Genomic DNA, 25,538 nt, shown 5'->3' on the forward strand with positions numbered 1-25,538 from the left:
TTGGATAAATATGGTTTATTATGAAACAAACACTGAACGAAACTGTGCTAATTAGATTATGCTCCATGTTAATTCAATTTCCGCCACACTGAGGTGTGCTATTTCATGGTTTTAAGTGCTGACGCAGTGAATTGGATTTTTTCTAAATGATTTCCTCACATCATACTACAAGGTGGTTTGTTCCAGAAACCTGAAAAAATATAAGAAATAAATGCACCTTCATTTCAAACAAACCAATCTACGAAACAATTGCTAACAAATGACTGACTCCGCTGCGCAGATGGAGGGCGCTTGGTAGATCGCAAATGGTTTGATGAATTGTGAATTGTGTCTCTCTCTTCTTCTGTCCATAGACTTTACATTCATTCCCCTTGTAGAATGGTTAATCATTGTGTACCTGCCGTGTGGTGTGGGGGCGTGTTGGTCAACCTGCATTGTTCTGACCATTTTTGTATACCTCACGCTGCCTATTTAGAAGCTGCATCGACTGATTAAATCCATTCAGTAGTGGTTTCCTGCTGTGTCAATAAAAAAAGAAAATGATTTGTATTAGGTTGTTTGTTATGCATTGATATGTTATGAATGTTATCCAATGTTAGGTTGTGTATTATTTGAGGCGTTACATTTCTGGTTATTTGGATCTTTTTTATGATAAGTAAAATGAATGATGAAATAAAGTCAGTTACTCGTCAGATTATGTAATAGAATATATTTCTATTGCTGTTTGCTGTTTAGTTTTCAGCTCGCGCCAGTAGATCTATAATTCAACACCTGTTTCCAAATTATATAAGTTATTGCAATCGACACGACCATCTTTTGAGAGTTTGTCGAATAATATTAGGCTGTCAAAAAAGTCCTGCGGTATTTCCGCTAGGTGTCGTTGTAAGCGCGTAGTTCTAGTTGTATTCATTGTATCGAGTCATACTATAGCTTGTTGGAAAGGTATTTTATAGTCCTTGACGCTATAATATAGTCCTTGACAGTGTTTTGTTTGGTTAAGTCGTTCGTGAGTTATAGTGTCGCAAATATGGAGCAAAATAAAAAGAAAATCCGACATATTTTACAGTACTACTATGACAAAGGCAAAAATGCATCTCAAGCTGCCAATAAAATTTGTGCAGTTTATGGACCCGATACAGTTTCCATTTCTACCGCACAACGATGGTTTCAACGTTTTCGTTCTGGTGTAGAGGTCGTCGAAGATGCGCCACGCTCCGGAAGGCCTGGTGTCGAAAATTGCGACAAAATCGCTGAATTAGCCGAGAAAGACCGGCATAGTAGCAGCCGTAGCATCGGCCAAGAGCTGGGGATAAGTCATCAAACCGTTATTAACCATTTGAAGAAGCTTGGATTCACAAAGAAGCTCGATGTATGGGTGCCACACACGTTGACGCAAAAAAACATCTTTGACCGTATCGACGCATGTGAATCGCAACAAAATCGACCCGTTTCTGAAGCGGATGGTGACTGGCGATGAAAAGTGGGTTACTTACGACAACGTGAAGCGCAAACGGTCGTGGTCGAAGCCCGCTGAAGCGGCTCAGACGGTGGCCAAGCCCTCATTAACGGCCAGGAAGGTTCTGCTGTGTGTTTGGTGGGATTGTCAAGGAATAATCTATTATGAGCTGCTTCCCTATGGCCAAACGCTCAATTCGGACCTGTACTGCCAACAACTGGACCGCTTGAAGATAGCACTCATGAAGAAGAAGCCATCTTTGATAAACAGAGGCCGCATTGTCTTCCATCAGGACAACGCCACGCCACACACTTCTTTGGTGACGCGCCAGAAGCTCCGGGAGTTCGGATGGGAGGTTCTTTTGCATCCGCCGTATAGTCCGGACCTTGCACCAAGTGACTACCACCTGTTTTTGTCCATGGCGAACGAGCTAGGTAGTCAGAAGTTAGCCACAAAAGAGGCCTGTGAAAATTGGCTATCCGAGTTTTTTGCCAATAAGGAAGCGAGCTTCTATAACAGGGGTATTATGAAGTTGGCATCTCGTTGGGAACAAGTCATCGAACAAAACGGCGCATATTTGACTTAAAACAGATGATTGTAACTAATTTTATGAACAAATGAAAATTCAAAAAAAATACCGCAGGACTTTTTTGACAGCCTAATATAACTGTTCAACGCGAACAAACCTTTCTCATGATCAAATGATAGGAAGATAAAGCATAAGAAAAAGAAGAATTTTTTGATCGGCATCTTGTTACTCCCAGGAGCTCCCGACTCAGGTTCTTGTTTTTATTCAAGTTTCAGGTATATACTAACAAATTCTGAAGATTGTTGCTGCTACGACCTGTGACGATGGCAGAATCATTTTTATTATAGTTTTCATTTGACCAGTTACTCATTGCGAATGAATATATTATTGTTCATAAAATTTAATGTTCCTATTGGCAGTAATGTACTCATTCAAGTGATATGTAGATGCACGCTTCGATGGTTTCCTCGAATTCGATCTTTGGTTTTTTTCTTTGCTCCCAAATCATTCGAAATGCGTTTTTGGAATTCATCCCAGTGGCAAACAATTTGAATCATCGAACATGGAAAAAGAAAAATAGTGATGAAAATACTTTTGACCCAGGTTTTGAGTATAAGAATTAAATTATATTTGAAACAGATATATGAATAAGTAAATAATATAAAATGTATATCTATAAAAATGATTTTCTGTCCGTCTGTCTGATTCTTATGGACTCGGAAACTACTTAACCGATCGCCATGAAAATTGGTATGTAGGTGATTTTGGGAAGGTTCTTATGATAATTTTAGACCAATCCTCCCTCTTTAACACTCCTATACTCGCGCATTGGTCTGTCAGACCGAGAAATCAATAATTCGTTCATTTCTCAGAAAATATCAACACTACGACTTTGCGATTCTCTCTAGCTTCGTTGTTCGTCGTTCGTCATCGTTTAGCGTATCGCATGTGTTGGTAGAAAAGGGACGTGTGCCACTTTTTCAACACTTTCGGTCTGACACACCGACGCGAGTATAGGAGTAACTTTTTTGGACAAGTGCCATATTTCATATTCTAGAATATTGTTGAATGAAATGTATAAATTAATGTTAGCGGCGTGGAATATTTATTGAATATATTGCATAAGATCATTACCTGACTATTCTATTTGATTTCAGTCCCTTTTGTAATTGGATTGAACGGATCCATATATTAACTATTCGTTGATATATTCGTCTTTAGATTCATACGTTCAAAAGCAAAATATGAATGTTTGACTTTCGTAATGGTCATAAGTATAAACACTTGTGAAAGAAATTAACTTGTGGAAGAATTGTAAACAGTAAACTATAAACTAATCGGTGGCTTATTGTAATTTTTAACAGTTACAGTTTCGAGGATATTTTTTTATAATGGACAATATCTACAAGAAAACAAGAAAAAGAAAAGGAAGTTCCTAGAAATCCTTCTATATTATCTTTTTATGCCCCATCTAAAAAAGGCATTAATTCTTAGTTTACCAAGAATACAGAGACAAAAAATATTATAAATATGCAAATTTTATATTCCAGAACCTTTGTCATCTGGTAATTATCTAGAATGCGTTATACATTCTTTTCTTTGATAAAAAAAACCCCGAAAAACACGCAACAACTGCATGAAATGCAAAAAATATGTTTGCTTCGAGCATGCAGTTATGCTATGTTTCGATTCTTACTCCAATGAAACCACAATCGATTAATACGTTTTTATGTTATTTTATAGCTCTTTATACTTCCATGAATTATATTCTGTTGCTTACTTTTAATTAATAACAGTGAAAAATTCGAATTTCGTTATTTGTGTTGAAGTATCAAAAATTACTCTGTTTTGATGAGGCTGAATTAGATGACTATTAAAACATAATAAAGACGAAGAAAACATATTTTTTGGAGTTTTTTCATTCAATCATACCCTCTTCTTCAAATAAATGCCAATAAAGCCTGAAAAATACACAATGGCAACATTACAGAGAAGTTTAATTTTCGGTCTGTGACACCGTGCGCGAGTATACGTGTTATGATTTTGCACGCGAGTACAGGAGGGTTAAGCGGGGGCTGCCATACAAATGAAACACAAGTTTCTGCATTACTCGGGAATTAATCAAGCAAACGAAGCCAAATTTGGTATGTGGATATTTTAGGGTGCAATAAATTTTCCTATGAATGCTCCCGTGGTAATATGGTTAGCGTCACACCGAACATGCCGGGTTCGATTCCCGTTCTGGTCAGGGGAATTTTTCATCAAAGAAATTTCCTCCGACTTGCACTTTGGTCACGCGTATTCTACAGCTTTCCACTTCGAATGCATTCAAGGCATGCTATTCGGCATAGAAATCTCAACTAATCTATATAAATAAAAATGTGAGGCCAAATGTGTTGCAAGCGCGAAACCCGAGGTAGGAATCGTCCGATTGGAGCCATCTTTATTTTGATGTATTCGTCTCTGCCCGTAGTTCAATATTATGGAGAGAAAATTCGAAAACATTTTCGGAAAACTCTGAAGGAAGGTCGGAAAATTGATTTCCTATATGTTTTAGAATTACATTATGATAAGCGTTGTCGGTCCATTCGATGTTTGCGCTATTGAAATTGATCTTTGTTTGAAAGTGGAAATGGATTTTCAGGTGGAATAACGCACTCCTATATCTTCTATCTATATAAATAAAAATGTAAAGCCAAATGTTTTGCTAAGCGCGAAACCAGAGGAAGGAATCGTCTGATTTGAGCCATCTTTATTTTGATGTATTCGTCTCTGCCCGTAGTTCAATGTTATGGAGAGAAAATTCCATTCGATGTTTGCGCTATTGCAATTGATCTTCGTTTGAAAGTGGAAATGGATTTTCAGGCGAAATAACGCATTCCTATCCATATAAATAAAAAAAGGCCAAATATGTTGTTAATCGCAAAATCCAAAGATGGAAAGATCCCTTTTGAGCTTAGCTTGATCTAAGTTTTCGTCTGCAGGATATAAGGTTTTCATTGTTATCGAATAATTTGTTGGGGTATTCTTCGTTACGTGAATGTTTTATTATCACTTCTCTTGCAGTTTATCGAATCAGCGGTGAATTTTCCTCATTTTGACTCCAAAAATATTGACGAAAATAAAATACTAATCAAGTCGGGTAAGACGGACACTTCACCAACAAAGAACAAACATTTTGTTTTGAAAACGAGTTGGTTATCTCCTCCTCGTTTTTTTATTAACAGATGCCCACTAACTACGTTTGCAAGTGCAACCACATATCATGGACGAATCAGCAGAGCGGTTTTAAAACGTAATCCGAATTTGTCATTCCGAATGCCGGAAGCTATTTTAGACATGAAAAAAATGTAATAATTACAAGTCCTTCTGGGTGATTTTAGTCTAGCTTTGTTTTGTTTAGTCTTTAAGGCATATTTAGGGGGCACAAAACTTTTCTATGGTGGTTCGATACCCCTTCCTCCTCTCTAAGGGCATGGGGGCTGCCATACAAATTAAACACAATCATCGGGCTATAAAGTTAATACAAACAATGACCTCCAAAACATATCGAGTACATAAACTTGAATTTTCAGTTTGTGTCCGTCTTTCCCGACTCAATCTTATTTTCTCAAAGTTGCCGCACACATTCATTTTTCAAAATTTCTGCCCCAAAGACAAATCTATATATATAAAAATGGATTTCTGTCTGTCTGATTCTTATGGACTCGGAAACTACTGAACCGAACGACATGAAAATTGGTATGTAGGGGGTTTTGGGGTCGGGGAAGGTTCTTATGATAGTTTGAGACCCCTCCCCCTCTCTAAGGAGGGGCTGCCATACAAATGAAACACAAATTTCTACATTACTCGAGAATTAACCAAGAAAATGAAACGAAATTTGACATGTGGAGGTTTAGGGTGCAATAAATGATTCTAGGGTGGTTAGATACTCCTCCCCCTTTCTTAGGGGGAGCTGTCATACAAATGAAACACAAATTTCTGCATTACTCGAGAATTAATCAAGCAAATGAAACAAAATTTGGCATGTGGTGGTTTCAGGGTGTAAAGAATGTTTTTATGGTGATTAGACACTCCACCCCCTCTAGAACTATCAAGCAAATTGAGCCATATTTGGTATGTGCAGGTTTTAGGGGGCACAAAACTTTTCTATGGTGGTTCGATACCCCTCCCTCCTCTCTAAGGGCATGGGGGCTGCCATACAAATTAAACACAATCATCGGGCTATAAAGTTATTACAAACAATGTTCAGGACAACGTGGAAGGAAGACATATATTAGGAGCATAATATTAAGATCGCGACTACTTAAGCTATCATAATCTGATATGCGTGAGTATACACTTTCGATCTTCTGAATCAGCAGTCATTTTAATTGCATTTTTTTATTTAACCAAACAACATGCTCGATATTATGACATCATGGACAACAATTGTATAAATTGTTAGTAGCAAGACCTACACGATACAAACGTAAATTAGGCACGAATTGATTGGGCAACATACAATACAATAACTGATAAATGCATATTATCGGTAAATGGAGAATGGGAGAATGATTCATTGTACGCATCAACTCACATTGTGAGCTAACGCCCGAATTTAGTCAAAAAGATTGCTCGTTGCGTCTGGAAGGAAAGCGAGTGGTTAGCGCAATTGACAGCAAACATACCCATTTTAATAGTCAAATTGTTAACTTTTTTTACTTTATTCACTGTTCATGTTATAAGCAAAAAAAATGCTGGATAAATTTCCTGTCTAATGGTATATAACACAACATATGTCGCCATAACGGTTTTGAGTGATATGCGTTTGAAAACTCTTAATAAATCGTTACATTTTTCGTAGAGTGGGCCCCCTTCATCTATAAATCAAAGACATAGTCCTATGTCAAAATAATTTTAAAGGGTAGATAAGAAGATCAACCAATGGACAGTTCTGCGATTGGACCCATGAACGTGCGCTTAGTAAGAAAACGTGGATGTTATAACGAAAAATAAATTTTGGGCGGGACGAAGTTTGCCGGGTCAGCTAGTTTTATTATAAAAAAGACGTGGACTATCAATTTGTGGTGAGATTGCTATATATTTTTCGTGAAATTCACCTATATATGGAGTTTCAAAAACAAAACCTAATAAAATACAAAATGTGTGAACTTTTCTACAGTATTACTTTGATAAAAGAAGACACATTGTGATGTAGGACAAAGAAGCTTGGCAGATAGTGGGTTGAAAACATGTATATAAAACAAACAAAACTTTAAATTATAATAAACTATACAAACAATCAAAACGTAGATGTTCCACAAGCATTAGAATTATAGGTACCAGCAACAGTTTGTCAGATCGCCATACGAAATACGAAGACAAAAAGAGCCCAAACCGTCGACGGGTGGGAGGGGGAAACGGGTCAGACATTCGTAGAAGAAAACCGATTGCTGAACAATAAAAATGAATGACTATTTGTTTTCCAGATTATCATCATTCGGCATCATTGTTATTGTGGGTTTAGATCGGCGACAACTGATTTACGGTTTGATACGTGTGGGTGGGTGTGGAGTAGTGGTACATGGTGCGAGAGAGGGGCAGAGGAATCATGGAAATAATTCTACATTATGGTGTGACGCTGACGCCACATTCACTGTGGAACCACGCAATGCCGGGGTTGGGTGGAGTTCACAAGCTGAGAAAAATATATCGTTTTACTTGCCATCTTGTTCCAGAGCCGTGGCGACTGAGCTGAACAGTTTGAAGAGTCAGGTTATGTTAAAAACAAATCGACAATAATTTTTGAACCAACCAATTTTTGCATCCAACCAATTTTTGCATCATAACCAACCATCGTAGGCTTCATGTACAAATACTCCTATTGTATCCTTTCTACTGGAGAAGTGGACAAGTGTTTATATTCAAACACTCGTCGCCACAATTGTGTCATCGGGGAAGGCAGCCAGCCAAAAGAGTATGTGATCATCGTCCGCCAAGGACAGGCGGTCCTCCTATCGCCGTTCCATTCGCGCAACACATCCTCGTCTATCGGGAACGAGAATCGCTTACATATAGGGTTCCGATGCGTTCCCCAACATATTTCGTTCGTTGTCGATTATAATGATGTGCGACATGGATTAAAAATATGAGAACTGACTGAGGGAAAAGAGATTACCGAGTTGAGCTTTCGTTCTACGTTTGGTTTTTTGTTTCATTGCTTGGATTTTGGAGACATACCAGTGTTCTTGGTCTGTTCTTGTTTATTAAGAGACTTTAATCCGAAGGTCATTCGTCCCTCAAATGACATACCAGTGTAGTGTATTGGAACGAAGCAATAGGACACCTGTTAGGAACTTTTTATGTTCTAGTCTTTGTTTTAATTAATGACATTCAATAACATCAGGGAAAAACTGACACCCTAAGTCTAAATTCATTTTTCTATGCTATCAAAATTCAAGTTCTACTCAATGGGCCCTATTCCAGAAAACGAGACAAGCAGACGAGTGCTCGTCTCGTTTGTTTTCATATTCCAGAAGCCGAGCTCGACTAAAAACAGACGAGTAGCTCGTCTGGCTCGACAACCGTTTGGCTGCGCTCGTCGATGAATCAGTCAAATCGTCTAGTTTGTTTGATGTGTTTGTTCACCTTGTTGATTGAAAGCATCGATATTCTTCTGCTCCGCCTTTATCTTCAAAAATTGTTTCACGGCTAAACTAGTATTGCCTAAGCAATGTATGTTTTCAACTGCAACCATTAAATTCAATTCAGTAATTGCAAGATTTTACAGATTTCCAAATGGGCCTCTTCCAAACAGCACAACCAAATGTAAACATTTAACTCATATCCAGGGATGCTAGATGACTGTTTTGAATATATTAACACGGCACGACAAGGGTCTTCACATATTGAACGAAATTTCAAAACGACTACTTTATTGGAAATAAATCTATATAGATATAAGACTTTTCTTGTTAAATCGTTGATTAGGTGATCAAACACTGCCCCCAATAAATCCATAATAACAAAACGTCTGAGTGTTGAAACCAAATGCTCGAGGAAAAATATCACTGAAACCAAACTTATTCCTTTTTGTTATGTTTTTTTTAATATTTTGGCACTGAGAAAAGGGTATCGATTGATCAATTTTAAAACTGTTTGTTGTTTTTCTCAAAACAAAAACTTGTGTCATTTGACATCACTGATCATACCGAGAAAAACTGACTGAAGTCTCTCCAGTCTACCAAATAAAACATTTCAATGAAACTCGTGTACTGGAATGGGATATTTTGTTCGTCTCGACAGTGACTGAAGCCGAGACGAGACGAGACGATTTGCTCGTCTCGTTTTCTGGAATAGGGCCCAATAAATGCCCAACAGATTCTGTAGAATGGTTTATGTAGAGTTTAAGAGAGAATCTGTAATGATTTCAAGTCAAAGAAACATGGGAGGTCTTGAAAATGTATGGAAATAATCACTTAGGGGATTTTTTCCATACATCACTAAGTCACTTAGGGGAAGGACGCTTGAAGAGTGGCAATAGTGGCAAATGATACGTAGTTGGATTGCAATGACAACAAACAAATTCATGTATTTCGACTGTAAAATAAAGCTGTCCATGGATGTCTTATTGAACTCTATAGCTGTCGCTGCTGAGGTTTGCTGAACGAATGGTTCGAAACCGGTCTAGAAATCTAAGTCAGCAAATGTCTTTTTCTTATTGAAACACTTCTCACGTTGTTTTATGCAAATTCAAACACTAGACGACGGATATCGGTAATAAGAATTTCATAAAAATTGTTTTCAAGATCGAGCAAGTGACGGACAAATTTTTGTTCCTGGTCCGGAGTGAACACGGGAGTTCTGATTCCAGCTTGGGTGAACATCCACTGGAGATGTGGTCGATGAGCGTTGATCGAGTGATACCTCGAGCTCTGGCAACCTTTTGACATAGGACTAAAGGGTGTGTCACATCAAATTGCATCACGGAAAAAACGCTGTAGAAATTTAATTTTTAGGAATTATATCTTCAGCTTTCGCTTATAATCAGATAAGAGTGTATAGATCACGTTGGCCATGCTTCACTGTCAATTTTTCGTAAATTTGTAAAAATGTCGACGAACGAAAAAGAGCGTCGTGAATTAATCCTCATTTCGAGAATCCGGAGTTGTCACATCGGGACATCGGTAAGATGCTGGGAATCGTCCAATCCACGGCCAGCAGAGTACTAAAACGATACTTCGAGAACCTAACCATCGACCGGAAGGTGAAGAACGGCAAAAATGGATGCTCCGTCAGTGAAAAAGATCACAAGCGCGTAGTTAAGCAGTTTAGACGTGATCCGAGAAGTTCGGTCCGGGATGTCGCCAATAAGCTGAATTTGTCAAGTTCATTCGTCCAGCGGACCAAGCAGCGGGAGGGCCTGCGTACATACAAGGTTCAGAAGGCTCCTAACCGCGACGAAAGGCAAAACATGGTGGGGAAGACGCGAGCCCGGAAGCTGTACACCGAAAAGCTGACGAATTGCCTGGTAATGGACGACGAAACCTACGTCAAAGCGGACTTTCGTCAGCTGCCGGGCCTGTTGTTCTTCTCCGCAGAGGACAAATTCAGCGTTCCGGAGGAGATTCGCAAGCAGAAACTATCCAAGTTTGCCAAAAAGTACATGGTGTGGCAAGCGATCTGCTCTTGCGGAAAGCGGAGCGCCCCCTTCGTGATGACCGGCACGGTAAACGGGCATGTTTACCTTAAGGAGTGCCTACAGAAGCGCTTACTACCACTATTGAAGCAGCACGAGGGCCCGACCATCTTCTGGCCGGATTTCGCTTCGTGCCACTATTCAAAGGACGTGTTGGAGTGGTACGAACCCAACGGGATCACCTTCGTGCCAAAGGAAATGAACCCGCCCAACGCGCCGGAGCTTCGCCAATAGAGAAATATTGGGCGATTATGAAGCAGGCCCTCCGGAAGAACCCAAAAGTTGTCAAATCGGAGGCGGACTTCAAGAGAAAATGGATTTCTGTTAAAAAAAACTACAACCTGACGTTGTACAGAACCTTATGGACGGGGTAAAGAGGAAGGTGCGAGCATACGGGCTTAGGCTCGAAGTATGAATAAAAAGAAAATGCCAAAAGTTGTTTAATAGTTTTTATTTTACTGTCTAAAATTTTCTAAAGGATCGGTCTACTGGGCGAATTTCTACAGCGTTTTTTCCGTGATGCAATTTGATGTGACACACCCTTTATGTCTTTGATTTCTATATAGGGGGGTAACTCCACGAAAAATGTAACGATTCATTAAGAGTTTTCAATCGCATATCACTCAAAATCGTTATTGCGTTATGGTGCGTTGTATACCACTAGACAGGAAATTTATCCATCAATGTTTTGTCTGGAACACGAACAGAAGATATAGTAAAAAAGTTAAACAATTTTACGGTTGAAATGGGTATGGTTTTCTCGATTGCACAACCACTCGCTTTCCTCTCCGACGCAACGAGCATTCTTCCAGCCTACATTCGGGCGTTAGTTCACAATGTTAATCGATGCTTGTTATGAATTATTCTCCATTTGCCGGTAATAGGCATTTATCAGTTGTTGCATTGGATGTTGTCCGATGAAATCATGTTTAATTCACGTTTTTATCGAGGAGGTCTTGTTACTAACAATTTATGCAATGTTGGTCCAGGATAACATATCGAGCATGTTGTTTGGTAATATAAAAATTCAAACAAAAATTTAACTGGCTACTGATTTAGATCAGATTATATCAGATTATAATAACTTGAGTAGTCGCGATCTTAATATATGTATGTATTCCTTAGAAGTCCACTTCGCTTCCTCGAATGCACTTGCCCATTCTCCTTTCCCTTTCCTATACATAAGCAGAACTTAGCACCCAATGATATCTGTTCACTACAGCAGCTACACAAACTTCTCAAGAGAGCACTAATGGCCATAGGATACTCAATACACATCACCTGGCTATAAAGTTATTACAACCCCCTACAAACAATGTTTCGGAAAACGTGGTAACGAAGGAGAAATGCTATTTTTATCTATAATATATTTCTGTTATCTTAGGGTTATATTTATTTAGATCTTAACTTGTGTTTAAAAATGATAGATGATGCCTCCTTCTCTTCTTCTGCATGATTGAATGAACAGATGAAAAGGGTAGTAATGGTTTTAATGGTATATTTGTGTACATTTTTGAACAGAATGTGGTTTTGGATTCTACCACGTCATTTCATCTAACCCGTTTAAAGGATACAAGTTTATACAGGAAACATTTTTTATGATTTCCATTTGGTCGGTGTTAAGTCAGACCGGACCAAGTGTCATTTTTATGATTTCTAGAAAAACGAGTTTAAAGTTTGAGGCTACAAGGGGTTTCTATTGAGCGTTCAAAACAATTTCGATAAGTTATTCTTGCTGTACGCGTGATTTTCCAAATCTGATAAATGTAGAATGTAGCTTACAAAATGTTTAACATAATGCAATCAAAAACTCGAATTTTTTAGTTCTGCGACTTGGTTCGCTCTGACTTAACACTGACCATTTGATGTATCAAAAGATATTTACAATACAGATTTTGATCAATGAATAAACTCAATTCAAATGCAATTACTACACACAATCACAGTGTCAAAATCCCATCCGTGCCTCTAGGCTCAACCCATCAACTTTTTTGTTGTCATGCCCTGCTCAGCGCTGGTTCTGGCTGCTTTCAGCTGAATATCAATCCAGCTCTGTCGTTTTGCCTTCCAAACATAAATACAAGGCGTCCACAAAAAATTAGGACGCATTTTTCCTGTCTGTAAAACACATACCAGGTGTCGGTTTTACCCTGAATGACAATTTTTTTGTGGATCGATAAGCAACTGAACAACGGTCTAAGCTGAATTAGTCTCACAAAAAGTATCCAATTTCACAAAATTTTCCGACTAGAACAATTAAATTCCACTAGCGAAATTTTCCATGGAATGTTTGTTGTTTGTTGACCGGTTTTGTTTAGTTGTTTGTTTTGACAGCAAAGCGGCTTCCGCAGCTACATGGAGGTTCAAGACGTAAGAAATGGCAAGTGTGTGTGTCGGTTCCCTTGGCCGAGTGGTTAGCGTCATAACTAACATGCCGGGTGTTCGGGTTCGATTCCCGTTCTGGTCGGGGGAATTTTTCGTCAAAGAAATTTCCGCCGACTTGCACCGTGATCACGCGTATTCTAGAGCTTGCCACTCAAAATGCATTCAAGGCGTGTTATTTGGCATAGAAATCTCAACTAAGTACTAATAAAAATGACGCAAGTAATACTACGTTGAGACGGCGAAGTTCCTCTAGGAACGTTAGTGCCATTGAAGAAGAAGAAGAAGAAGAAGAAGTGTGTCGGTTCCTCAGTTTGAACCGTGGAAAAGACAGTTGTGTGAGTCGGATGCGTGCAACTCGCTTGTTCGAAATGCAAATTCGGCGTTCGTTCTACTGTGGAGAGAGGAAATATTGAATTTAAGCTACGACCAATTGCAACTCAGAGAAAGAGATGAGCTCAGAGTTCAGAGAGAAATGAGAATGTGTATGTGTTAGCTCTCTCCTCTTTCTGCTAGTATTTTTTGATTTGTTGAGTTTGGCTCAACATGCCGTCGAAACAAGAAGTATTTTTCGAATGCGTTGTACAGTTCTACACAGAAATTCACACAGAAATTGCACATAAATCTCGGCAAAAAGTATACGGTACAGCATTCTGAAAGAGAAAAATGTTGCGACTTCGACTGTTTCCCATATTCTAAGATTCCAAACAAAATTACGGACGCAAAAGGACTTCGTTCTTTTTCTCATACCTTCAACAACAAGGATTCACTGAGTCAACGGGATGACGCAAGAAAGTTCAACTGTTCTCACCAAAATATTGAAAAGAATCAGTATAACCGAAAGCCGAAAGAAGACAAGAACCCTGAAATACATTGCGAAACTGAATTCGACTCCGAGATCCCGATGCCAAGTGGCCGAATGAATCATCGTCACGTCACGCCCAAAAAACACAATCGTTCCTGAATATTTCGATCCCATTTGTACACAAAAACCTCAACCCGACAAATCTGCCTCGGTGTCGCCCAACCGAACTCCTTAGTGTACATAAATAACAGAAGAGTCACGAATTGCAAACAGTTGATTGACAGAATCAAGAGATACATTCGCCAGGTGACATGAAGGCCACGTCAAACGGGAGCTTCGCCGAACAGCTGATTATGGACTGTTTGGAGTGATGTAAGAAAATCTTGAACTTCCTCAAGCGAAAAAATCCGGTAATCCTGTTCACAGACGAGAGAACATTTACCATCGATCCAGTATCGAATACCAGAACCGAACGCTATATTAGTTCCCTCCCGGTAAAAGACGTGACCGACGAGCATAAAAACGTGTATCTGACCAAGCATCCTACTAGTGCTGTGGTGTGAGGATTGGTGACTTCCGATGGCAAAAAAAAGAACCCGGTGTTCATTCCAGAAGGCGACAAAGTAAACACGGGTATCTACTTCGGGATTTATAATAAGCATGTTCTTCCGTGGATCAAAGAGCTTGAAACCAAATGTTGTATTTCAGCAAAATGGGGCTCCGTGCCACGACTCGAATGACACTCAGACGTGGTTGCAGAAACATCTGCCGTTCTGGGCGAAGAATATGCGGCCGCCATCCAGCCCCGATCTGAATCTACTGGACTACTCAGTATGGCGCGACATGAAAGCCAACCCTTGATTCAAACGCCACCCGAGTACAGCAAGCCTCAGACAAACATTGGCCCATACCTTGAGAGAAATGGATCCAGGCTACATTAATAGAACCTGCCTACGTTCCGGAAGCGTGTGGAGGTCGTTATTGCTGCAAGTGGAAACTCGATCGATGATTAACATAGTTTAAGACTCTCAGGAACATCCTCCTTTTGAGTGAATAGAATCAAAAAAGTTTTGAGAAAATTTTCTAATTTTGATTATGTTTAATGATGCAAACATTATCACTCATACGGTATCTTTAATTTCAATAAATCAGATCTTTTTTAAGTATGTTTGTCTTTTTTTTACAGCTTGAGAGAGAAATTCCAAAATTTTGGTTGTCACCCGTTACACGCACTTCCATTCCGCGCGGCGAAACATTTAGGCCATGTTCTCACTGTAGCGGGGCGTCAACGTGGCGTGAGCGGGGCGTGTTCACTTCTAGCCACGATATTTTGATTCACTCATATTACACCGTGCCAGCGACGTGTCTTCGACGTGTTTTATGAAAATTGTCAATGTGTGTTTTTGAATGAAAGAATGAAAATTGGTTTATTTTTGAATATTCCAACATCGTTGAACGTATTCGGCTAAAAACTCGGAGGATTAAAAACGTAAAAAATAAAAAGAAAACCAGAAAATTCTAAATTATGTCACTACTACAAACAAACATATGCAAGAGAGAGGCGGTGAAGTACAAATATCGCCGGCGTGAAGTGTTGACGTTTGCACGCCAACCACACGCTCACGACACGTCAGCCTGGTGTGAAAACATCGGTAAGAACACACACGATTAATCGTAAGCGTCACACGCCCCGCCCAAGCCACGCTGACGTCCCGCTGCAGTAGGAACAAAGCCTTAAGGTGGCTCAAGTCGCAGTGTTTACAAAAAAATGGTTACAAATTTAATATTCAAAGTATTACCCATCGCTAGTCACAACTTTTTCCCATCTTTCTGTCAATTCACGGATCCCTTTGCGGAAATAATCGGCCTGTTTGTCAGCTGACCCCGAATCGATCCAATTTTTGACTTCATCAAAATTGGAGAAGTGCTGGTCAACCAGGCCATGTTGCATCGATCGAAAAAGGTATTAACCGGACGCAGCAATGTCTGGAGAATACGGCGGGTGGGATAGGACCTCCCAGTAGTTCGTGGCTTCAATTCATACGGCACCCAATGTCCTATCTTTCGGATCATTCCCATTGCTTTTAAACGATCGAATATGGTTTGTTGAGCTACTCCAAGTGTATCTGCAAGTTCTTGTTGCATTCTTGACGGATCTTAATCGAGTAATGCCTCCGATTCTTCATCTTCAAACTTTTTTTGCGGTCCGGAACGTTCTTCGTCTTCCAAGTGAAAATTATCACTTTCAAACCGTGAAAACCATGTCTGACACGTTCGCTCAGATGGAGCATGGTCACCAGAAACTTCCACTAAAATGCGATGGCTTTCCGCAGCTTTTTTCTTCATACTGAAGTAATGAAGTAACACTCCCCGCAAAAACACTCTCGTTGGTATGAAATTCGACATATTCGAAGTGGCAAAAACTATGTTGTTTACTTTTCAACTTTTTGACATGTACTGAAAAAGACGCGCAATGCCAATAGCTTTCCAACGAATGTCTGGAAATTTGATTCATTGGAATAATAATCAAGTTACGCCATCTGTTGTAAACCCGAAAAAACTTAGCTGTACACCTAATAGCTTTCAAATTCTTGTGTTTCGAGCAATAAAAGTGTTTAGTATAAAAATTCAACTTTAAAAGAAAGTTTAAGACGAACGCATTTGAGGTACATAAAAAAACCACTGCAATGAATAAACTCAAGCGATTTGGTCAGTTTAGAACATTCATAGTAATTCGAATCTATTGCAAAATTAACGCATTATGATGATTGAAGTTACTTTATGATAAACAAAAAAAGCAGACAATTGTTTATATGAACAAGACACTAATCTTCAGCAATGTAATATGGAAATACATGAGAATATTTTGAACATTTATTAAACGATATCTGGCTAAGTGTATCGAAAGCATACAATTATAGCATCACAATAACAAAATTGATGTGATGTAAAACTACTATCCACACAGAATGAGTCTTTAAAGATCTTTGAGTAATTATTGGTTACAATTTCTGTGTCACTTATCCTTCCCTTTTTTTTGCGCTCCAATCGCCTTGCCTGCACTCTTCAAACCTTGTCCATTGTCAAACAAAGTCCTCAACTGATTCTCAAGATGTGCGGCAGGACTACACCAAATGTGGGGGAAAAGAATCCAGCGGAGAAAATCACTCACCCAGGGCATACTGTACCATACACATACCACATTTCTTCCAACAGCGCCTTCCGCCGGGCAAAGAAAAGCGGCACCAATAAAGGAGAGACTCCATCACGATAATCATCGTGGGACGATATTCTTTCGAGCTGCACTTGAATTAGGGAAAATCGCTGAGCTAGCCACAATCTTTCGCTCCGTCGTCGCTGGTTGTGGCCATAATAACGGCGAAAGAAGGTGCATGAAACACTGCCGCTTCCTGTTTCCTGTTGGTGGTGGTGGTGTTGTAAGATCTACCGCTCGGCGATTAACCTCGGAAGTTGGTCGGGATAAGTGTGAGTAATGAAAATTCTGCTACACTGCTACTTTCAGGCGCAAGGAATATTTTTCCTTAAGCGCTTAAATAAGTTTTCAAGTTTTTCTGCATTCATATACATCTCCTATCATGAACAGTAATTATAATTCAATCGCGGGAGAAGCGAAAAAACTGCACCAACCCACACTTTACCACGTGCGCAGTTCGGCGTTTTTCTACCACATGAACGTGTCACCTCACCACGTTTCCTGCTTCCCGTGTGCGGCGGTAGTGGTGCAATAATTCACCCATTTGTCATCGAACCGCGCACCGAAAAAAGCGCGATGCAATTCCAACGAAGGCACCTTTTGTGTCTATAAGCTCACTCTGTGGAAACATCATTGCATCTGCGTTGAGTGCTTCCATATGGTGGCTGTCTGCTTTTGGCTGTGGAACAATTCTCGCTGCTGCAGCGTGTGATGTAATCAGTATTCATCATCTAAGTCACGTAGACCTCCACAATACCGTTCCTGTTCCCGTCTCTATCAACGCCAAGTGTCTTCCCACATTGTACAAAGAAACACTCGTCCAGTTAATAGATTGGGTGTAGCTTATGTGGTATGGAGAGAAACATTTTTCACACATTGAAGACAATAGGAGGAAAATAGAATATTTTTTATTTGTAATATCAAATCATATATCACTAGGACAATTTAACGAGAAATTATCCGAAACTAATAATTTGATTCGACTCTGCCCAATTTATAGAAATTTGTATAGTTGTCTAAAAATCAAATCTGCCGAAGCCAAATTTTACGTAGGACTACGTCTTTCGGAAACATGTGGGGGGTGCTATTTGAAAACAAAAGTTTGGTCGCAACTCAAAAAAGACTGGTTCGTAATGCCTTGTGCATAACCGGAGAGGCGAAGGACTACACAAAGAACTATCAATTTAAATATATCCATTTGTTTGAATTTTTCAAATGGCACTGGCGCTGAAGATTCTGGATTCAATTTCCCTTAGATGTCGATGAGTTTACAAATTATTTTGTTATATTTTTTAAGGCTTCGTACTTAGACATCCATTCCCTGGGGATGTTGTTGTCTTGAACTATAGAAGTTTTTAAATTTTTCAGTGCATTCGTCTCAAGTCTTGAAATCGCCTCGCAGTCTCGAAGCTGCCGCCGACTGGTTGCTAGCTGGATGACTGTTGAATTGTAAATGATATTTTGACGTGTGCAATAGCGCCGTCATCAGCTTATTCCCTATCACATATTCCACTATCGAACACATTACAGTACCTTAACCCTTTCGCGTACAACGTCGAACCATGCTCGTGGTGATTAGATTGAGCCAGAACGTGCAACATCTAACCTCACTCGTGGTGCTTTAGGCGTATAGGTGGGACCAGAATGCCGCGCTATGCGTCGCGTTGCGAAAATTGTGCTTTGACACTTCATTTTAAATTTGTGTGTTTCCATTTAGTCGAACACAATAATGCATTGCGTCATTAGCATCGTTGTACTCAACGCTAACATTTGTTCTAAACTGCTTGCGCCCAATTCGCGATGACAGTGGCATGGTGTCGACGTCTTTGGACAACTTCAAATCAAGACGGGTCTATGAGGCCGTTTCGTCACTAAGTTGGTTAGGGGAGCGGTATATGAAAACAGTATGGAAGAAAGTAGAAGGGGAATTATTTGCTTGTAGCGTGAAAGAGACAGACTGATCACGAGCGAGCTTCGGCACTAGCGTATTGTGTTTTGTTTACAAACAAAGTACAGTAGACTTCCAAGATGGCTGAAGAGTGGTTTTAGCAAGTTGGCCCACCTTAGGATATACTTCTAGGCGCCTTGCTTCAAATTAGGGCCATAATTTGGGTCCCAAACTCATTAGTGTCATCTCTATCAGATTAGAAGACACGAAGCCGGTTTCGAAATTCTAAAATTTGAATGAAAATTTTCACATCATGTTATTTGATTACTTGAAACACGTGTTTCTGACTTTCATTCAACCATATGGCTAAAGAATTCCAACATTGTTGCTGAATTTTTTCATCATAATATAGAGTTGTCTTCATAAACAATTTTCGTATGAGATTTTTTCACCACCTGCAAACAAAAATGTTTTTCATTTAAATAGAATACTAGTTTGATATAGAAAAGCAAATTTTCATTCATAATTTAAATTTTGAAAACGTGTTCATTCCGACTGAAAATCAGCTATTCTTTCACTCTCCCCTAAACTAGTAAACGAAGCTCAATGCCGCCAGCGCGGATATGTCAATGTGTTGTTTTTAAAAACATTCAACTGATCCGTGGACACAACAAGAATAAGATGTTCATCTTCTTCTTTCTTCTTCTTCTTCCATGGCACTAACGTTCCTAGAGGAACTTCGCCGTCTCAACGTAGTATTACTTGCGTCATTTTTATTAGTACTTAGTTGAGATTTCTATGCCAAATAACACGCCTTGAATGCATTTTGAGTGGCAAGCTCTAGAATACGCGTGATCACAGTGCAAGTCGGAGGAAATTTCTTTGACGAAAAATTCACCCGACCAGAACGGGAATCGAACCCGAACATCCGGCATGTTAGTTATGACGCTAACCGCTCGGCCAAGGGAGCACTAAGATGTTCATACGAACTTTATTTTGTTTTTGTTTACATGAAAAGTGGTGACGCGAAGGCTAGATTGTGCCTGCAAATCAACAGATTGCGTCGGGCGAATGTTTTAATACAAAACGCAAGCAATTACTGCTGATGAGAAGCAACGCACAACGTGGCATTCTGTTTCCACGTTATCTCTCACATTTAAGTTGATTTAGATAAAATGGCCCAAGAAAAGTAGTTCGAATGAAATCGAAACAGTGTTGAACTTCTCTCTCACCAAGTTTCATGGTCCCATCGATACTTGTTCTGTTTCCTAGCAACGATAAAGTTCGGTCTGTACGTGAAGCATGTGGCAACTGTCACGTTATTTAAATGCGGGAAACCGGCAAAACAGATCTACGAGCTGCTCAAACCGTTTCCTATCGATGAGCGATTCGTGTTCCGTACACTCCAACAGTACAAAGAAACAGCTGTTGTGGGCGATAGGCTCATAAAGGGAAGTCCGAGGTCGGTAGGCTGTGCAATGTTATCTACGTTTTCATGAACGCGTTCAACACAACGTTCAACGTCGAAATTGATTGATGCGTACATCGATGTGTGAGTCATTCATTGACGGCCAGATTGAAGCGAATATGTTTGGAACGATGCAAAAAATTCCTGGAATGGTTAAAAAACGAGACTGACAACAAACCTGCCAGACTTCATCTCCCCAAATTACGTGCCTGTGGATGTTCTCATTGGAATTAGCAATCGTTGTACAGAATTCTATCGAGAAGCTGCAGCGATTGACGATTGTCCTTAGTGTTTTCGACTCTGCGTGAAGAAGCGAATAAATTTGCCAAAAATGTTAATTCTGGATACTTTTATACCTTCAATAAAAGTTTTGGGTTTTTATCTTATTTTGTTCTCGAGTTATGAGTTTCACAGGTATATAATTGAATTCTTTCTTATTTAAAATAAAAAGTAAGTCAAAAAAGTACCAGTTGAATACGTATATTTCACATTTAATTATGAAAAGTAGTAAGAAAAAATCATTACGGCCCGCGGCTATAACAAAAACTCTAATGCGGCCCGCACCGTGTCTATACCTGGCCATAACTGATTTAGAGCCAGTCAGAACAAGATTATATTCGACTTCCGTTCGTTCGATTGTATTCGATTTCCGTGTAGCAGGGGGTAGATTCGTTGCAGAATCAGACCTCGGTTGAGGACCATGGGGTGGTCGGTTTAACACCATCATTTTTGGAAATATCACAAAAGGTACTTTCGATTTGGCCTCTGTTTTCCCTTCTTTCTAGACTCATGAACCATACCGACCAATAGAAAATAAATTTGAAGAGTTATACTGTATATTTCATAAGTCGCACAAAATTAGAATATTAAGTGCCATAAATGGCCGTTGCAATTTAGGGGGCCGGGTTAGGTCCACCCTCATCTATGCGTCTAAACTTCCCAAACAAGTTCCCTCAACTTTTTGGGTGCGTCATCAAAGATGTGTGTGGTTTCGCGTTATCATGATGGAAGTTGATCAATTCAGTCTTTTTTTCTTGTTTGCTTCATGTATCTATTCAGTTGCGAACAGTAAAGCTCTGAATTAATCGTTAGGCCAACTAATAATGGGCGTCTACTTTCCAGTTGTACAATACACACAGCATACCTTTATTTGGCGTCAATCCAGACATTGAAATTGTTGACCGCAAGGTTGTCGTAGGGCTTAGTAATCATTTGTTTGTATTGATTAAATTATTGATTGGATGAAAAAGTTTCCGAATTCAATTGACTTCAACATATTTACTTTGTATATAAGAGATTGTAAAAATCTTATGTCAGATTAATTCATGCATTGTTATAGACTACTTTATTCGTTACAAAAAATCAAATGAATAAGTCTAACCGTCCATTATTCGTTAACGTATGACATGATGCCTCGGACATTTCCCAGCAAACATTAAATCGTATCACTTTTAAACAGGTCAGGTCGCATATACATTTGTATAAAATTACAATCGTATAAAATATCAATCAAAGGATGCATCATGTTTATCTGTAATTGTATAAATTGCAAAATACGATTTTCAATAGCATTGATAGATTAAGTCGTATATCGTATATAAAAATCATCCTAATATGGCGACGTTCGGTGAAATATACGTACATTCTATTCATTTTATATAACATTGTCAGGTCAAATCGCATATTGTTGTGACAAGCATCGTATATCGTTATATATGGCTTTATATACAAATGTAATATTACATATCCGTATGTCGCCTCCATATTTGCATGTATCTGCCAGTTTTCACACAAAAGTTGCATGGATGTATGTATATCGCCTCCAATCATGGCATTTTATACGATTTAATGGTTCTTCTTCTTGAATGGCGTTAACGTCCCCTGTGGAACTTTTGCCGTCTCAACATATGCATTAACTAGCGTCATTCATAAATACTTAGTTGAGATTTCTTAAGCCAAATAACACGCCTTGAATGTATTCCGAGGGGCAAGCTCTAGAACACGCGTGACCACAGTGCAAGTCGGAGGAAATTTCTTTGACGAAAAATCCTCCGACCAGAACGGGAATCGAACCCGAACACCCGGCATGATAATGTGAGACGCTAACCACTCGGCCACGGGTGCACCCCAATTTAATGGTTGCCGGGTTCATTAATTTATCGCGGACTTTCAACGTATGTATACGGAAGAATTGTCAAACGATTATTGTATTTTACACCCAGGTTTTTTTTACGCGTTTTTTTTGTGCGGTTTTTTTACGAGGTTTTTTTGCACGGTTTTGTTTACGAGGTTTTTTACGCGGATTTCCCAATTAACGCGGATTTTCCAATCAACGCGGTTTTTTTTACGCGGATTTTCCAACTAACGCGGTTTCTTTACGCGATACCCGCGTAAAAAAAGGCCAGTGCAATATCACATCTCCCCCTCAGCTCACATTTTTCTCTCATGTTCCCTCAGAGCAAATTACGGTAATTAGTGCTTGTAACGGAGTTTAGCGCTTAGTGCCGCACCTTATCACGATTCTTACGTGGATTCTAGGTATTGGGTAACGGGGAGCTCGCCGGGCGGTACAACGGGACGGGGTTTATACAGGCAGCTATTCGTGAATGTCTTTCCCTATCTACATAGCTCTGGACGGTCCAACAGTGGTACTGCACGTGCATCGGTAAAAGACTGTACAAATTACTAGGGAATCTTCTAACAACAGCAGATGACCTCATTCGTGAGGAAAACCGAACTATAGCTACCTGTAACCAACGAAATTGCAACACTCAACTTTTTACTTCCGTTCTACGTAAAGATAGTCCCATTTGATATCTATCATTAGGTGACATGGTTTTTTTTCACGCGGATTTCCCAATTAACAAGTTTTGTTTTACGCGGATTTTCCAATTAACGCGGTTTTTTACGCGGAATTTTTACGATGTACTTATCCCCCGCGTAAAAAAAAACCTGGGTGTACATTTCTCTCTGAAATTATGTCTCAAGAATATGTACTTATCGAACCGCAAATTTGCTTGACAAATAATTATCAAAATTTTGCCTAATCATCAAACAGTATTTGTAAAAGCACATGAGTTACAACCTTAATAACGTTGTAATTCGACAAATCCAAATGATTTTAACGAATAAAACTAGTATTTTTTAATAACTTATTTTTATCATAGCACAAAAAAGCACGAAAAAAATTATTTAAAAAATAAGCTTTCAAGAAAAATATAAACCATTATAGACTATATCCCCGAGACCATGTAAACTACAAAAAAACAAATACAATAAATAATTAGAAAAACAAAAGACAAAAATGTTTTCGCAAGTGTAATATTTATTCAAAGAAGACTAATTCATTTGGCTTCAATTAGATATATCGATCATCTGAATCGATCAAGTAGCTCAAATGTTGTGAATTGTTGAACAAGTAACTTTTGGAAATACCGAAATAATTGATTTTTCGGACTGATATAAAATGGTAATGAGGACCCTAATGAAAAATAAAGAAAATACGGATCTAATATTTTGCGATAAGAAACAAAATTACCACTTTTCACGAAAATCTGAGAGTCACTATTTCAGTTTGGCATGAAATGGATGCACTTACAGTATCTGTGTTGTAAACTTATCTAATTTTTCTACATGTTTCTGGTGCACGTTTTTAGTGAACATAATTTTTTTTGCCTCTTCAATCAATATGACTTTTGAAGTAATTGGCTAAACTTTGTTTACAACACTTTTTACCTAAGAATTCATCGTTCAGGATCATATTTATTTGACACATTTGGACCCACTATATAAATGTTTCTTAAGGTGACAAGTCATTTTCCTATATAATTCGCGTTTTGTTCTCCTTCCTACATTATGTTCACTCGTTTTGGTTGTTCGATCGCTGCATGTTTGATTCATGGCCCAATTGCATTCAAACCGCCATGAAATACCCGTATGGTTCACCAGACCGTAATGTACACTACACTGTGTACACAATTTTTTGCGTCGAATCAAATTTAATTTCCACAAACTGTGACCGAACTGAAATACTAACCACAAACGTCAGCCACAAAATAACCGGTAACATAAGCTCACTGTTTTGACACACGTTTTGTTCACTTACATAGTTTCCATTCGTTGGTTTTTCCACAATATTCCATTGAGTACGATCACTGATCACTGGTGGAACCGCAGGTGACAACCACACACATTAGATACACATAAGCCGCGTCGAATACATCTCTGAATCACTGCATTTTTCGATAGCCACAAGGCAGGAAACCAAGCCTCGGCCCTCGGATCGGCACTGCACTGTTGTTTGTGATTGCCCTCCGACACACCTGAAAATTTGCTCACCTTGATTCCGAAGGGACAAAAATGACACAGGTTTAGCAAACTTCAGGCTGGTCAGAGACATTCATTTCTTCTTGTTTGATTGCATACTGAAGTTCGTTGGAGGTTTCCTGTTTCCCGGGGGGCGCGTCGCTTGAATCATCCCACGTTGAATTGGTTCTTTGTTTGCGCCGTTCAAGTGCGAGCGGAGGAGTCCCGATCTCAAACGTTGGATTGGATGCCCTCCGTTTCATCCAGCCGCCCGACTTCAGCACGAGCAAAATACGTGCAAACAAAAAACATGTGTTATCTCGCTTTTGGACGCGCGCGCACTTCTTAACACGTCCGTCCGCTCGAGGGTGGGGACGGATTCTGTAAGTTGCTTCCCCGGGGACACGACTCCGGTGGTGGTGGGTGCACTCAAAAGTGCAACCTCAACGAAAAGTCGCACTGGTATCGTAATTAGCCGATGATTCTTCTTGCGGTGGGTTTCATCCAGCTTCGTTCTCTTGGGTTCTCGGGCACCGATTGGTTGTTGTTCGGTTTTGCTTGTCACTGCATTTTGCTTTGATGTGATGGCGGAAGTGAATGAGGTATGTATGTAACACATTGTTTGTGAGAGCAATTTGAGCCGACGTTGGATCATTGTTGCAAATGAACTGTAGTCGCTATGTTATGAAAAATATTGATTTTCCTGTATTTCGCCGGAAGATGTTTGAACCTTGTCAATTTTAATGGTACTGGATGGTATAAAGAACATTAAACATTCTAACAAATACGACGGCAGTCCGATAAGTACTTA

The 25,538-nt window shown here is 39.3% G+C and overlaps 1 protein-coding gene and 1 long non-coding RNA gene across 2 annotated transcripts in view; one reads left to right on the forward strand and one right to left on the reverse strand.

The window, feature by feature from the left end:
- LOC129763613 (uncharacterized) lies at positions 1-24,788 on the reverse strand. Its single transcript, XR_008740990.1, has 3 exons — positions 24,528-24,788; positions 258-518; positions 1-190 (listed from the first exon to the last, which is right to left on the reverse strand). It is a non-coding gene; the product is annotated as an uncharacterized LOC129763613 (long non-coding RNA).
- LOC129763595 (chaoptin) overlaps positions 1-25,538 on the forward strand; it is a 182,405-nt gene that overhangs the window by 392 nt on the left and 156,475 nt on the right. The window lies entirely within an intron of this gene.

Source organism: Toxorhynchites rutilus, chromosome 1 (genome assembly GCF_029784135.1).
Source record: "Toxorhynchites rutilus septentrionalis strain SRP chromosome 1, ASM2978413v1, whole genome shotgun sequence".
Classification (NCBI taxonomy): Eukaryota; Metazoa; Arthropoda; class Insecta; order Diptera; family Culicidae; genus Toxorhynchites; species Toxorhynchites rutilus.